General features: G+C 43.8%; 1 protein-coding gene and 1 long non-coding RNA gene across 2 annotated transcripts in view; one reads left to right on the forward strand and one right to left on the reverse strand.

Annotated features, from left to right (window-relative positions):
- The window catches only part of glis3 (GLIS family zinc finger 3), an 896860-nt gene that overhangs the window by 424929 nt on the left and 455628 nt on the right, over nt 1–16303 (reverse strand). The window lies entirely within an intron of this gene.
- LOC140429640 (uncharacterized) overlaps nt 15409–16303 on the forward strand; it is a 55038-nt gene continuing 54143 nt past the window's right edge. Inside the window, exon 1 of the long non-coding RNA XR_011949151.1 lies at nt 15409–15486. This is a non-coding gene — a long non-coding RNA (uncharacterized lncRNA). The remainder of the gene's footprint in view (nt 15487–16303) is intronic.

The following is a 16303-nucleotide window of genomic DNA, read 5'->3' on the forward strand; positions in this document are numbered from 1 at the left end:
CATCTTTGGGTTGTGGGGGTGAAACCCAAGCAGACACGGGGGGAATGTGCAAACTCCACACGGACAGTGACCCAGGGCCGGGATTCGAACCCGGGTCCTCAGCACCGTAGTTAAGTAGAGAATTCTAATACTATCTCAGTGAGACTGAGAATCAATCTCTTGGAGGCCTGTACAAGTGAAAGTGACTCTTCAGATGAATTCCTACAGCCCGCAAGGACTAATTGAAGGCAGATTCTAAAAGATCCAAACCAACCAGCACGGTAGCACAGCGGTTAGCACAATTGCTTCACAGCTCCAGTGTCTCCGTGGGTTTCAGCCGGGTGCTCCAGTTTCCTCCCACAGTCCATAGATGTGCAGCTTAGGTGGATTGACTAAGCTAAATTGCCCCTTAGTGTCCAAAAAAGGTTAGGTGGGGTTGCAGGGATAGGGTGGAGGTTTGGAATTGGGTAGGGTGCTCTTTCCAAGGGCCGGTGCAGACTCAATGGGCCGAATGGCCTCCTTCTGCACTGTAAATTCTATGAAGTTTCTATGAACCGGTAATTTCAGCATCATCGACTAGAAATACTCTGACCTCAGCAGCAAAGATTCATCTGAACCCTTTTAATCCCTGGTATTTTGAAACTTTCCTACCCCCTCCACATGCCTGTCTCATGTGTGGCTGGGTGGAGGGTGGATGGGGTTTAGGGGTTAGTTAGATGATTAGAACATTTTTTTTATTATTTCCATTATGTTTATCTCTTCTCTTATTATATTATAAATAAACAGTTTTGTAATGTTTTACTTATAAATATGGTGTCTGGAAGTCATTGGAGCAGTCAACAGTCAAAGATCTTAGGAGGATGTACAATTTATTGGTTAATTCACATATGTTGGGACTCCGAGGCCTGTGGGGCTGGAATTGACTGCGCACTAGCCCAGGGAGTCGTAACACCATCCTGACTTAGATATATCGTCGTTCCTTCACTACCGCTGGGTCAAAATCCTGGAACACTCTCTCTAATAGCACAGTGGGTGTACCTACACCGCATGAAATTGAGCGGTTCAAGTAGGCGGCTCACCACCGCAAGGGAAATTAGGGATGGGCAACAAATGGAGGCCTCGCCAGCTGAGCCCACTTCCCGTAAAAAAATGATGTTTTAAAAATGGTCATTGTTTGAACATAAGAGCAGGATTATGACATTTGGCCCATCAAACATGTTCTGCTATTCAATTAGAGTAGACCGTGGCTGATCACCTACCTCAATACCACTTTCCTGTGCTATCTCCAATTCCTTTGATGCCAGTAATATCCAGAAATCGATTGATTTCTCTTGACCATGCTCAATGGTCCTCATCACTTATCACAGACTGAATATTGTCCAGGTCTTGCTGCTTATGGACATGGACTGCTTCAGTATCGAAGGAGTCATGAGTGATACTGTCCACTGTGCAATCATCAGCAAACATCCCCACTTATGACTTAATGATGGAGGGAAGGTGACTGATGAAGTCGCTGAAGATGGGACATTTCCCTGGGCTGAGATGATTGGCCTCCAACAACCAAAACCATCTTCCATTGATCTAGTTATGACTCCAACAAGTGGAGAGTTTTCCCCTTGATGCCACACTTGTTCAAATGCTGCCCTGGTGTTCAGGGCAGTCATTCTCACCTCACCTCTCAAGTTCTGTTTTTGGTCTATCTTTGGACCAAGACTGTAATAAAATCAGTAGCCGCTGGCAGAACCCAAACTCATCATCAGTGATCAGGTTATTCCTGTGTAAGAGCATTATCGATGACACTTTAATGACACACTTTGTTGATGATCGTGGTGCAGCAATTGACTGAATTAGATTTGTCCTGCTTTCTGTGGGCAGGACGTACCTGAGCAATTTCCTACATTGTTAGGTAAAAGCCAGTGCTACAACTATACAGGAACAGTTTGGCAGCACGGTAGCACAGTGGTTAGCACAGTTGCTCCACAGCTTCAGGGCCCCAGGTTCGATTCCTGGCTTGGGTCACTGTCTGTACGGAGTCTGCACGTTCTCCCCGTGTCTGTGTGGGTTTCCTCTGGGTGCTCCAGTTTCCACCCACAGTCCAAAGATGTGCAGGTTAAGTGGATTGGCCATGATAAATTGCCATTAGTGTTCAAAAAAGTTAAGTGGCGTTATTGGTTACAGGGATAGGGTGGAGGCGTGGGCTGGAGTAGGGTTCTCTTTCCAAGATCCAGTGCAGACTCGATGGGCCGAATGGCCTCCTTCTGCTCTGTAAATTCTATGATAAAGATTGGGGACGGGGCTAGTTCTGGAGCACGATTGCCGGAATGTTATCAGAGTACAAAGCATTTACAGTATCCAGTACCTTCAGCTATTTCTTGATACCACATGGAGTGAATTGAATTGGCATTAGACTGGCATCTATGAGGTCGGAGATCTCAGGAGAAGGCCGAGATGGATCATCCACTCAGCTCTTCTGGCTGAAGGTGGTTGCAAATACTTCAGTTTTGTCTTTTGCACTGATGGGCTGGGTTCCCTGATCACTGAGATTGGGAAACTTTTGGACAGGTAGATTATTGAGGGCAAGGTTAAATAGGTTTTCCTCTCTTTGTTCCCTCACCACCTGCACAGGCCCTGTCTGGCAGATACGTCCTTCAGGACTCAGCCAGCTCAATCAGTAGTGCTATTGAGCCACTCTTAGTGATTGGCATTGAAGTCCCCCACCAAGAGGGGAAACCTTGAAAATCCTTGGGACCACCAACACACCAGTGGCTTATAAAGAGAGGGAGGCCCACCTACCCCTGGTTGTCATGAAAGGGTACAGACCCAGCCTCATGGGAAGAGATTTGTTAAAGCAAATCAGATTAAATTGGCTGGAAATTTTTACACTTTCCAACCTTGTCCTTCAAGATGTCTTGAGGAGGCTTGAGGAGGTTTGAGGACGTTTTACACAGCAAGGTAGGCTGGATTAAAGATGTCAATGCCAAAATCTATGTCAATCCGGATTCAAAGCACAGTTATTTAGAGCCAGACCAGTTCTCTATGTCCTGCATCAGAAGGTTGAAACTTTGTTTAAGAGACTAGAAGGATGGGCCATAATCAGACCGGTTCAGTTCTCCGAATGGGCAGTACCCATAGTTCCTGTTCTCAAGCTGCATCATTCCATAAGAATCTGTGGGGATTACAAATTATCCATAAATCAGGCTGTCCAGGTGGACACGTATCCAATCCCCTGGATTGAGGACCGCTACGCCAAACTGACGGGAGGCCTGACCTACTCTAAATTAAATCTCAGCCATTCACACCCTCAACTAAAATTGTATAAGGAGTCCCAGAAGTTTGCCACAATAAACACCCACAAGGGCCTTTTTCAGTACATGAGGTTGCCATTTGGAACCATGTCAGGCTGTTCTGTTATCCAGCATACAACCTTCCCCAAGGGATTCCCAAGGTAATGGTCTACCTCGACGACATGTTAATCACTGGCACCACCCCTGAAGGGCACAGTCTAGCCTGGAAAAGTTGTTAAGGAGATTTCAGGATGCAGGGGCCCATATCAAATGCAAAAATGTACATTCCATACAGCAGATGTGACATGTTTAGGGTTTTGCATAGGTGTGACAGGGTTGAATCCCGTTGAGGAGAAGGTCAAGGCTATCCATGAGGTCACAACACCCAACAATGTAAATGAACTCAAATCCTTCCTAGGCATGGTAATTATTATGGGATATTCATTTCAAATTTAGCTATAAAATTGGTATCATTAAACCAGCTACAAAAGAAGCATCAAGGGTGACAATGGAGGGAGCCTCAAGAAGAAGCTTTTTGACACTAAGGGCAATTTATCCTGGCCAATCCACCTAACCTGCACATCTTTGGACTGTGGGAGGAAACCGGAGCACCCGGAGAAAACCCACGCACACACGGGGAGAACGTGCAGACTCCACACAGACAGTGACCCAAGCCGGGAATCGAACCTGGGACCCTGGAGCTGTAAAGCAACTGTGCTAATCACTATGCTACCGTGCTTGCAGAGTCAGAACTCTGCCTTGCCATCTGAGGAAGTTCCAGTCAGTCTACAGGTAGAATGACAATCTCTCACATCCCTGTGCCATCCTATCCAAAAGCAAAATGGTATTTCTAATAATGAACAGGAGAGCAGGTTTGGTATTTACTGTGGTTCTTGTTGTAACCTATAATCAACAGCAGTTGCACCTCATTGTAATATATTTACAGCAACTTGAGTGATGTAAGCTATCGTATATCTCAGTACTACGGTGGTATCAGATATATCATATTTACAACACAACTTACTTATTATGTTACAAAACTTGTTTAAGACGCAAATAATATTGCATTTTTATCTTCTCCCTAAACCTTATTCTTCATTAAATTATTATCTGGCCCGGCTTTGTTTTCGATGTTGGATTTGCATTATTTGCAATAAATTAATTTATTTCTTCGTTTATTCTTCCCTTTCTTTCTCTCACTCTCTGAAACCTTCCTTCTTCTCATCTGATTTCCTAATCTCCAGCTGACATGAACCCCAAACTGCTCAGCCCCTATCTGACACTAATGACACTCGCCCAGCACTCTAATCCTTGACCAGTCTTCATTGGATCCTCATCTTTAGCACATAACCTTCAAAATTCTCATTCCTTATTGTCAACTCAGTTCAGTCTTGACCTTTAATATCTTTACATCTCCTCCGGCTCAGTCTCCGTCCTTTGTTCCTCCAATGTTAATCTGCTATAGGTCTTTCTAATTTTCCTCATTATGTTACCATTATAACATGAACAGTCAGCATCAAAACATTTGATAAATACCATCCTCATGAGCTCCCCTCAACAGCACCAAAAATATTATTCAAATAATATTAAATTGGATTTTTTTTTATTTCTTAGAATATCGAGCAAGTATAATCTTTTAAATTTTTGATGTTCTTTTCTGTTGGTCGCACCACACAGTCAGAATCCCACAGAATCCCTACAGTGTAGAAGGAGGCCATTCGGCCCATCGGGTCTGCATCAACCACATAGGCCGCTGTCCTCTCCCTACAACCCCTAACCTGCACATGTTTGGGCACTAAGGGGTAATTTATCATGGCCAATCCACCTAACCTGTCCATCTATGGACAGTGGGCAGAAACCGGAGCACCAGGAGGAAACCCACACAGACACAAGGAGAATGTGCCAACTACACACAGGTTGTCACCCAAGTCCGGAATTGACCCCGGGTCCCTGGCGCTGTGAGGCAGCAGTGCGAATCACTGAGCACTGTGCCGCCCTTGCTTTTCAATTTTCTGTCTGCTTATTACATTACATTTTGGCTATTGGTAATTTCACAGGAATTGCACAGCCACATATGCAATTTCTCCAATTTCATGTCACAATTTTTAAATGAGTGATATGATGGATAGACACAAGCCACAAACCTTTTAATAATGTGAATATTAATACAGTAAAAATTTGGGAGTTAGAAGTGCAAACCGCTTGTACAATGAATTAATTTAGTGTTTGCAGCACTGGGAAATGACTCTTACGGTCAAACATGAAGTGACTTGGTAATTGTTCAACTTCTTATGCTTCAACTGTAATATTGATGATGAGATAAATAAAAGCACAATAGGTTAGAGACGAGTGAGTTTGACTCCTGACTAGAAGCTCAAAGCTCAAATTCTATTGTCTGCTCAAATGCACAGCCATTCAGGACTGTGGAAGCAAATTGTATGGGAAATTTAAAAAGGATTTAATAGGCTTGAAAAGGAAAGGTTTGTAGGACTATAGGAAATGGGGTTAAACTGGACTAATTGAATGGCTGTTTCAAAGAGCAGGCATAGACATGATAGGATGAACAGCTTCCACTGCAGTTATAGCATATCGAGGAACACCCCTGGAAATTCTACTCTTTATTCTATTATACGCTGGCATCAAAGGTTTCTGATAGGTGTTACTTAATGTTGATGTTAAAATACTTAACATAAAATTGGCTTACAAGACATTAAAGCAATGTTCATCAAAATTGTTCACTGTGTCAATGTAAAAACTTGATTTTCTTGAGGTGTTTACATCTCTTAAGTGGGTCTCTAAGATGTTGTGGTATTCTGGGGCCCCTCAGGGAAGTATTTGGCCTCCCTCTGCTAAGTGCTAGCTAGGCTATCATTTTGGTCAGCTGTTTTGTTGGAAACGGGTCTAACAAATGAGGACCTGCTATTAAGCTTTGCAGAATCGCCCTGTCCCCAGCCTTCCAGGTCCTTCAGCTGTTTATGCCCTCCTTGAACCTCCATTTAAATAAATGGGCCAATATTTCAGTAAGCAAGTGATCAATCGATGAATTAGACTCCACAAAGAGACAATAGAAACACTTAATATTAATTTCTTGAATGCAAATTGACAGATTTATTTTAGAAAATAGCATCTGCAGGTACTCATAACGATATACAAGTAATTTGAGACATGGGGCGAAATTCTCCGGTATCGGCGCGATGTCCGATGACTGGCGCCCAAAATGGCGCAAATCAGTCGGGCATCGCGCCGCCCCAAAGGTGCGGAATGCTCCACATCTTGGGGGGCCGAGCCCCAACCTTAAGGGGCTAGGCCCGCACCGGACGAATTTCCACCCCGCCAGCTGGGGGAAAAGGCCTTTGATGCCCTGCCAGCTGGCGCGGAAATGACATCTCCGGGCGGCGCATGCGCGGGAGTGTTAGCGGCTGCTGACGGCATTCCCGCGCATGCGCAGTGGATGGAGTCTCTTCCGCCTCCGCCATGGTGGAGACCGTGGCGAAGGCGGAAGGGAAAGAGTGCCTCCATGGCACAGGCCCGCCCGCGGATCGGTGGGCCCCGATTGCGGGCCAGGCCACCGTGGGGGCACCCCCCGGGGCGAGATCGCCCCACGCCCCCCCCCCAGGAGCCCGGAGCCCGCCCGCGCCGCCTTGTCCCGCCGGTAAGGTAGGTGGTTTAATCTACGCCGGCGGGACAGGTATTTTAGCGCTGGGACTTCGGCCCATCCGGGCCGGAGAATCGCGGGGGGGCCCGCCAACCGGCGTGGCGCGATTCCCGCCCCCGCCGAATATCCGGTGCCGGAGAATTCGGCAACCGGCGGAGGCGGGATTCACGCCAGCCCCCGGCGATTCTCCAACCCGGCGGGGAGTCGGAGAATCTCGCCCATAGTGAGTATAGTATACCAGAGAGGATAAAGCCTATGATTCCTTGTGTCATTTCTGGGTCTGTTGCAGACTTATGGATTAACAAAGGTTGATTGGTGTTAATAGTTAACACTCCATTATCATTTAGATATGACCACTTTGGACTATTGATGGCAAACTAGATGGACTTTGATCAATTTTCATCCAGCAATTCCAATGATTCTAAAATTTGGTCCATTATTTTAGTATTTAAAATGATTGAAGAATACAAAGTGGCCAATTTATATTTTTTGTACAATTTTTACTTATATTGGAATGCAAAAGATGAATGAATAAAGCAATGAATTGTATATTATTTTCCCAGTGGGTGAAAAACACAATTGGTTCACATTGCAATAAATGTGCTCAAGAGTTGGCCATAGTTTTTATAAATAGCAGGAATCAAAGGTTATTCAGTGTTTCTATCTGTTCCCATATTATAGTTTAAGTAACAACAGATTAATTTGGAGTAAAACTGCAAACCTAAACCTTTTCCATCTGTAAAATAAAAAAGCTCCTGCTGCCAATTCTTTTTCAGTTTGTTCACTATGAAATCAGTACACTGGTGCTGAATGCCAGAACACTTTTTGTATTGCATATTTATTTTATATTGCAAATTCTTTTGTTGGCTTTCTCACTGAAACAATTGTAATTACCTACTACCACAGTGAATGGATGGGAACATTAGTTTGCCATGTTCTTCCTCCCAAGATTTGTTCTGCATTAAACAGCATGTGGCAACTTTATACCACCAATTTAGAAACAGCTGCATAAATAAATACAGCAGATTTATTAGCATCTGTTAAAAAAGAAAGATTTTAACCTAGGGCTTTTTGAATAGAAAGTACAGAACACCTAGATTCTATCTGTGAAGTCATGTTCATTTGTGCCAGCCAGTTGCAAGGATCTTTGTCATGGCAACTTTAATAAGTCAGCTAAACGCTGAAATGTATCGAGATGTTATATTGCCTGCTGGGTCACCTTGCATGAACAAGCTACCAGTTTTGGAGTTAGTGCTACCTTCTTAAACTGTGTCTGAATAATTTGTCTGCCTTAATGGTAAACTGATTCTTTCTTTTCGGGTCCAATGCAGCCTCCGTGATTGAAGGGTTATCCGTCTTTGGAATTCTCTTAAACAGAGAGCAGTGGAATATGGGACATTGAATATGTTCAAGGCTGAGTTAGACAGATTTTTGATTGACAAGGGAGTTAAGGGCAATAGGGTCAGGCAGGAAAGTGGAGGTAATCTCACAATCAGGTCAGTCATAATCATATCGTGGTAGAGCAGGTGCTACTCCTGCTCAAACACCAAAGGAGCACAATATAGTGCTCAAAATAGTTCCAAATTAAATGACGCAATGGTCTTAAATCTATTCAACTTCCAGCAAACCTAAATAGATTTAACAGCATGCTGAGAAGCAGCTTTATTTTTAGTCATGGCAGAAAAAGGTTTTGGACTCCTTTCTCACTTACTGTTGCACCACCCCTCCACTACAGGTCCCCAAGCACAAACCCACCCATGAAAAAGTTATATGTCTAGCTGTTGGAAAGATCATGTTGTGATGCACCTTTGAGGAAGCGTATTTTAAATTACTATCAATCAATACCACCTCAGCAGGTTATGATGTATTAGCTCCATGACTTGCATATAGATAGTCTGTAAGCAGCACAACCTCCCAAAGTTAACATTATCATCAAATAAGCAACCTGCATTATTGTTTTATCAATCCTTGAGTATGATTGGTATGTTTACGTTGAATAAGAAGAACATAACAGGGAGCAGTGAAAGAAAAATTCATATTGGTGAGCATGATGGCTGAGCAAAATTGGGCCAACTGAAGCTAAGCCAACGAGCCTGGTTTGGCTTCAAGTCACAAACCTTTAGGTCAGTAAATTTTAAAAGTAAATTTGAAATTCCCCTTCTCTCCCCCCACCCTCAATATACTTTTATTTTTAGACATTTTCTTATAATATCCTCTCAAGATTATTTTCTTCATTTTTCTGTTTCACTTTAGTCACTTTTTAACTGTATAAGTTATTTGGTAAGGAACTGATCTAATCTTAATACCTATATATGGTTCTTATTTAGATAGCCAGCACACTGCATGCATTATGCATTAAGAGCAATGTGGATTTATGTAAATTAATTATGGATCAGAGCTAGCTCATTTGTGTGCCTCTAAGGTTCATACATCAGCAGTAAAATGTAGATGGCATTCTGTAATGACTGTAATAGAACTTTATGTTACTCAACTTGCGTTTCTGGAGACTTACTGCCACTGACTTCACTCCAACTAAAGTTTCCAGCAATTTCTTTAAAATGTTCTTCGATTACTGTATGTAATTGTATCAAGCAGCTTCAGTGACAAAATAATTCTCAAATCCAACCATACTCAAACTCTACAATCTTTGCTTATAATTTACATTCTGTTCAATGTTGAAGGTTATTTATAAATCTAAGTTAGGGCTGAGCATTTCCTTATTTTTATAATGAAACTTGCTAACACCTCATAATTTTGGAGGGCATGAAACTGGCTTGGTATCATTCAATGATTGGGCATTAGGAGTGCTGATTGGGGGATCAATGGCATCTACCTGTGTACACTTCTGCCATAGGTTGCACGGGACACACCATCTTGCTAAGGGCTTCAGTATGCATGCTCCTAATGTTCATTAGATAATGCAGAGAAGGCAGATCATGACATCAATAACGCTGCAAAGCTGATTGGACTCTAGTGGTGCTGTTTTGGAGCTCAACGCTCCAGCCAATACCCTTTGTTAAGCTTTCATATCTGTCACTAGGTGAGGGTGGGGAACGAATAAACTTGCATATCTAAACAAGTTTTAAGCAACAGGAAGGACCATCCCAAAAGACTATCTAAAGGGATCACCAACTACTTACAAGTTAGATGCTGGTTGATTTCTTTTGACTGTTGCTATGTTCTACAAATGTTTTGTTCTTTTTTAAGTTGCAGACTTTACAGGTAGTAGTGGGGGAGTTGCTGAAGGACATTTGTTGACTTCAAGGCTTTTGCTCAAGCCAGTTGCTTCTGGGCATGATTTCACAAATGGGCATCTCTCTTACAATAAAGCATGAACATAAGAACATAAGAACTAGGAGCAGGAGTAGGCCATCTGGCCCCTCGAGCCTGCTCCACCATTCAATGAGATCATGGCTGATCTTTTGTGGACTCAGCTCCACTTTCCGGCCCGAACACCATAACCCTTAATCCCTTTATTCTTCAAAAAATATCTATCTTTATCTTAAAAACATTTAATGAAGGAGCCTCTACTGCTTCACTGGGCAAGGAATTCCATAGATTCACAACCCTTTGGGTGAAGAAGTTTCTCCTAAACTCAGTCCTAAATCTACTTCCCCTTATTTTGAGGCTATGCCCCCTAGTTCTGCTTTCACCCGCCAGTGAAATGGGGAATGAACAGAGGGCTCGTGGAGCAGGACAAACTGTTGGAAAAGGGAGAAGTAGGAGACGAGAAGGAGTCTCAGCAGGCAGCCAAATCCACCCAGCATGTCCAGGGAGCAATTTTATGACTTGAACACCAACAAGAAACAATATGTGGAGATCTCAGTGCTTCACTTAATTTAAGACATCCTCACTGAATCTGCCATCCAGTGCAATCACAAATTTAACCTTAGAGCACGACTTGGACTGAATTACTAGTAGCTGCAAAGGTGGCCCTAATGATTGATTAACTTTTATACATCTTTCAGGCTGGAGCTGTAGATATTTGTAACATCTGCCGCAGAATGAAAAGCATCACGAGTGGCTGCCAGGATATTGTGCACTGGCTTGCACGACTTGTTGGCTATGGCCGCCTACCAGCTGGATATTGAGAGAGTGAAATCTCTGGAGAACTTGGAGAACGATTCTCTGTGAGCTCTCCCCAACAGATCCACTTTTTGCTCCCTATTATGTATTTTCTTTTATTCTCTTTTCTTCCCATGTACTTAATGATCTGTTGAGATGCTCGCAGAAAAATACTTTTCACTGTACCTCGGTACACTTGACAATAAACAAATCCAATCCAATCCAATCCAACAATGCCCATAAAGCATACCATCAACGACATCCTGAACAATGAGGAAGATGACATTTTTAGCAAGGCTGTGGTTTATCCTATCTGCTTCTCTCTGACAAGAGAGACTGAAATGTAATTTAAAAAAACATCTGGTTCATTTCCTGTCCGTGGAGGGCTCTTCGTGTGCATGGGGGTGGTCTCCATATCCATGGGGGCAAACTTCATGTTTATTTCTGTTACATTGGTGTGATCTTTAAAATGGATGCCCTGATGTCTAGAAGGTTGACATTATTGGTGGGGCGGACTCTGTAAGCCAGTGTGATGGTGCGGAACCTGCCTCTTGCATTTTTCAACTAAGTTCAGAAATATATGGTGGGAAAAGCCACCAGAGGAGCCGGCTAGTTACTCACTGTTTTTTCCGTCCAAATGACACTTAGTTAAAAGGAAACAGAAAATTCCACCCCTAATCTCATTGTTGATGGTCATGAAACTACTGGATTGTCATAAAAAAAACCATCTGGTTCATTAATGTCCTTCTGCTGTCCTTACCTTGCCTGGCCTGGCCTCCATGTGGCTCTAGAACCACAGAAAAGTTCAATAAAAAAAGATTGGAAGGATCACCGGCATAAGCTTATGCACTGAAAATGACAAAGGTGCATTCTGTCCATATGATTCTGCAATGACCTCCTCACTAACATCTGGGGATTTGTCCCACACATTAGACCTGACATAGTCATACTCACAGAATCATTCCATACAGCCAATTTCCCAGATTGCTCCATCACAATTCCGAGGTACGTGCTGTTCCACCAGCAGGGCAAACCCACCAGAGGTGCAGCACAGTGGTATGCCATCAGGAGGGAGTGGCCTGGGAGTCCTCAACATTGACTCTGGACTCCTTGAAGTATCAGGACATCAGGTCAAACATGGGCAAGGAAACCATCACCTGATTAGCATCTATCAACCGCCCTCAATGGATGAGTCAGTGCTCCTCCATGTTGAACAACACTTGAAGAAGCACTGAGAGTATACTCTTGAGCATTTCAGTGTGCAAGAGGAGCTTAATAGCACCATTAATAATAATCTTTATTAGTGTCCCAAGTAGGCTTACATTAACACTGCAATGAAATTACTGTGAAAATCCCCTAGTCGCCACACTCCGGTGCCTGTTCGGGCACACTGAGGGAGAATTCAGAATGTCCAATTCACCTAACAAACAAGTCTTTCAGGACTTGTGGGAGGAAACCCACGCAGACACGGGGAGAATGTGCAGACTCCACACAGACAGTGACCCAAGCTGGAAATCGAACATAGGTCTGGCACTGTGAAGAAACAGTGCTAACCACTGTGCTACCATGCTGGCTGAATCCTAAAGACAGTTTGTCACATTGAGGCTGGGGCAGATGGTGGAGACCCAAATGGAGAGAAAGGCCTACTTTCATTTCCCCTCACTAATCTATCTGTTACATATGTATCTGTCCATGAAGTATTTATATGAGTGCCACCACACAGTCCTTGGGGAGAGGAAGGGCAAAATTCTCCATATGGGAGACAAAGTGTTGACGTGGGGACTGTATTGCCAGCGGTTCATGGCCTGTTGGGGGTGCTATTTGTGGAGCAATTCAGCACCCTACTGGCCTGTATTCCGAGCAACTCCTGTCCCAATGAGTATTCTACCCACAGGGGCCAACGTTAGCGCCAAAGGGCGTGGCAACTGGAGCTGTTTTCAAGCACCCCACTTACTGCACACTCACTGCAGCCACCAGAAATGTGCCGAGGTGTCAGGAGGGAATTCCATAGTTTGGCATTAAGACAACTGATGACATGACCACCAATGATGGAGCGATTAAAATCAGGGATATTCAAGAGAGCAGGATTAGAGAAGCACAGATATCTTGGAGGGCTGTAGAACTGGAGGAGATTGCAGAGATCGTGAGGCTATGGAGGAATTTCAAATCAAGGATGAGATTCCGAAAATCAAGACGTTGTTGACTGCTAATGTAGGGCAGCGAGCACAGGGGTGATAGGTGAATGGGTCCTGGTGCAAGTTAAGCCATGGGCAGCAAAGTGTCTGATGAATTCAAATCTCTAGAGGGTAGAATGTGGGAGACCAGCCGAGAGTGCATGGAATTGTTAAGTCTAGAGGTAACAAAAGCATGAATGAGGGTTCCAGCAGCAGATGAGTTGAGACATGGGTAAAGTTGGGCAATGTTATGGGGTTGGATGTAACAATGGCACAAATATGTGGTTGGAAGGTCATCTCAAAGTTAAATGTGATGCCAAGGTTGCAAACAATCTGGTTCAGACTCAGGCTGTTGCCAGGGAGAGGAACAACATCTGAGGAGAGAAAATCGTTAACACTATCAGCTAACATATGGAGAAGTTGGGTGGTTAACAATTTAGTGGGAACAGGGCAGCAGGGTGGCATAGTGGTTAGCACAGTTGCTTCACAGCTCCAGGGTCCCAGGTTCGATTCCCGGCTGGGTCACTGTCTGTACGGAGTCTGCATGTTCTTCCCGTGTCTGCGTGGGTTTCCTCTGGGTGCTCCGGTTTCCTCCCACAATCCAAAGATGTGCGGATTAGGTGGATTGGCCATGTTAAATTGCCCTTAGTGTCCAATAAAAGGTTAAGTGGGGGTTACGGGGATAGGGTAAATACATGGGTTTGAGTAGGGTCTTCTTTGTAAGGGCTGGTGCAGACTCGATGGGCCAAATGGCCTCCTTCTGCACTGTAAATTCTATGATCTATGAGGGTAGAGGAAGTACGTGTTAGACCTTATGGACAAGATGAGCCCAGAGAGGGCACAAGACGCGAAACTGCCCAAAGATGCGAATTTAGGCCGAGGGCATGCAAGAATCTTTAGAGGAAGATTGGCCCGGTGGACGAGTGGAGGGACGGAAGGTGGCAGTGGCAGCTGATAGTGTCTCTATCAATGTGACAAAGAAGTCCATGAGCTACTTATATTGTTAGAGGTGAGGGTGGATGAGGCAGGGAAGAGGAGTTTAAAATGATGGTTTGCAGTAGAGAAAAGAAACCATGGATTATCTTTCTTTTCCAGGATGATAATGAACAGTTTTAACAGACCAGAGCAGGACTCAACAGTGTGCGATGTTCTCCAGTTGATCTTAAACTAGTTGTCTGCCTTTGTCTCTCAAGTCTGCAACCCTTAGGCTTACATGAGCAGTGTTGAGGACATACCCAAGGGAATGGCCAGGGTGAGAAAGAAAATTATTTTTCTGGGGAGTATGGCATCAAAAATAGAAGTGAAGGCATGGATGAGCAAATCAATAGCAGCAGAAATGCTGTGGCAAGCAGCGGCCCAAAGAATAAACAATTAGGATTTTGAAAGAGCAATTGTAAGTAAATTAAACGATAATTCTTTCCAGGGATGAATACAGAAGGAGGCAGGATTGTGACGTGCAAGTGGGATTTTAGGGCAGAATGACAGAAGGAACTGATCAGAGATGGCCTCATCTATACACCATAGATATGTTGGGATTAGTAAGACCACATGAGATGGCAAGGTTAAGGGGGTGGTCGGCAATATGGGTAAGCAAGTTTACATAGAGGGAGGGATTGAGGGAAGATAAGAGATCAGTGAACCCAGAGTAAGATTTGAGATGGAGATAGAGCTCAAGAGGATTAGAATCATTTGGTGCAAAGGTTGGGGGAGGAAAGCAGTGAAGATATCTTGGTGCGGAAACTGCCACCGTGCTGGTCTTGATGGGGCAAATGGTATGGCAAGGTGTGGCGGATTCATTAAGCAATAAAGTGTCATCACCCCTCAGCCAGGTTTCCATTAAGTCATGACGTCAATCCAATTATCCATGACTGGTCACATCCCATGGACAAACAAAAAAAAGATTGGGTCATTCAGCGGCAAGAGTCAACTGCTGCTCATTTTCAAACAGCCTGAGTTTCATTCCTTTTGATTGTTTCAATGTATTTCCTGACAACAACCTAAGCTATTTGCATGGAGAATTTCCACAAAGGTCATAAAGACAGTGGGAAAGATGCATTCCATGAACAACACATACCTGAATTAGGTATGTGGCAATGAGCTCCAACTCTGGATCAGGAATCTACGGAATGAGCTCCCAGAGTGATCTGAATCATCGGCTGGGAGCTCAATTCAGCTGGAGGGTGTAGGAATTTCTGCACAGTTTCAAGGCTGCACCATGATTCTTACTTGCTGTGAAGTTAAACAGAGTCCAGTATGAAGCTGAGGTGGAGGCGCGCGGAACAGAATCTGCACAATTTTCTGGAATCAGAACAGCAGTTAGTGTTGCAAGGTGCGTGCCAAATGAAAATTGCCCGGATTGTTACTCCAAGGAACTAAGATGCATAAAAGTTATGTTAAATATGTTGAACAGTCTGTTATACTTATACTTTACTCACATGGCGGTATTTTCTAAAGTTCAGATGTTTGTAATTCTTCCAGATGTAATCAGGATTATAAACAAACACTTTGAAATGTTCCCCCTCTTGTTCCCATCAACTTTCACCACTTTTTCTCTGCCCTACCCTTGCTTCTTTCTGCCAATGGATTGACTGCTTTCTGGAGAAATCTTCCAGGTGTCCCAGTTGCTTTCTGCTTTCTTGCCAAGTGACATCCTTCAGTTGTGAGGCTGGACAATGAGTGTTGTTAACAATAGCAACATCACAGCTGAGGCCAATCCTACCCTCACATGAAGTATGCACTTCCAACAGCAGTTGGTCAAAGCAATTGGTAGTAGGAGCCCCACCCAATTTTTCAATTTTTTGCTCAGGAAAGTTGGAGCCATTATAGCACCATTAAATGACACCGCTGGTTGGGGTTGGACTTGAGATCTTTCTGGTTTGTACGATCTGGTCCCTCCTAATTTTAACCAGCTAAGTCATTGGGCAGCCATTTAAAAACTAAAGTAGAAAATACTGTGGTATCAGGCCTGATCCAGCCTTCCACCCATATTTCTTGATCGCTTTAGCCCCAAGAGTTATATTTAACTCCTTGAAATTGCACAAAGTTGTGGCCTCAACTACTTTTTGTGGTAGTGAATTGCACAGATTCACCATTCCCTGGTTGAAGAAATGTCTCCTCACCTCAGTCCTAAAAGGTTTACATCCTTT

Source organism: Scyliorhinus torazame, chromosome 9 (assembly GCF_047496885.1).
Source record: "Scyliorhinus torazame isolate Kashiwa2021f chromosome 9, sScyTor2.1, whole genome shotgun sequence".
NCBI classification, from domain to species: Eukaryota; Metazoa; Chordata; class Chondrichthyes; order Carcharhiniformes; family Scyliorhinidae; genus Scyliorhinus; species Scyliorhinus torazame.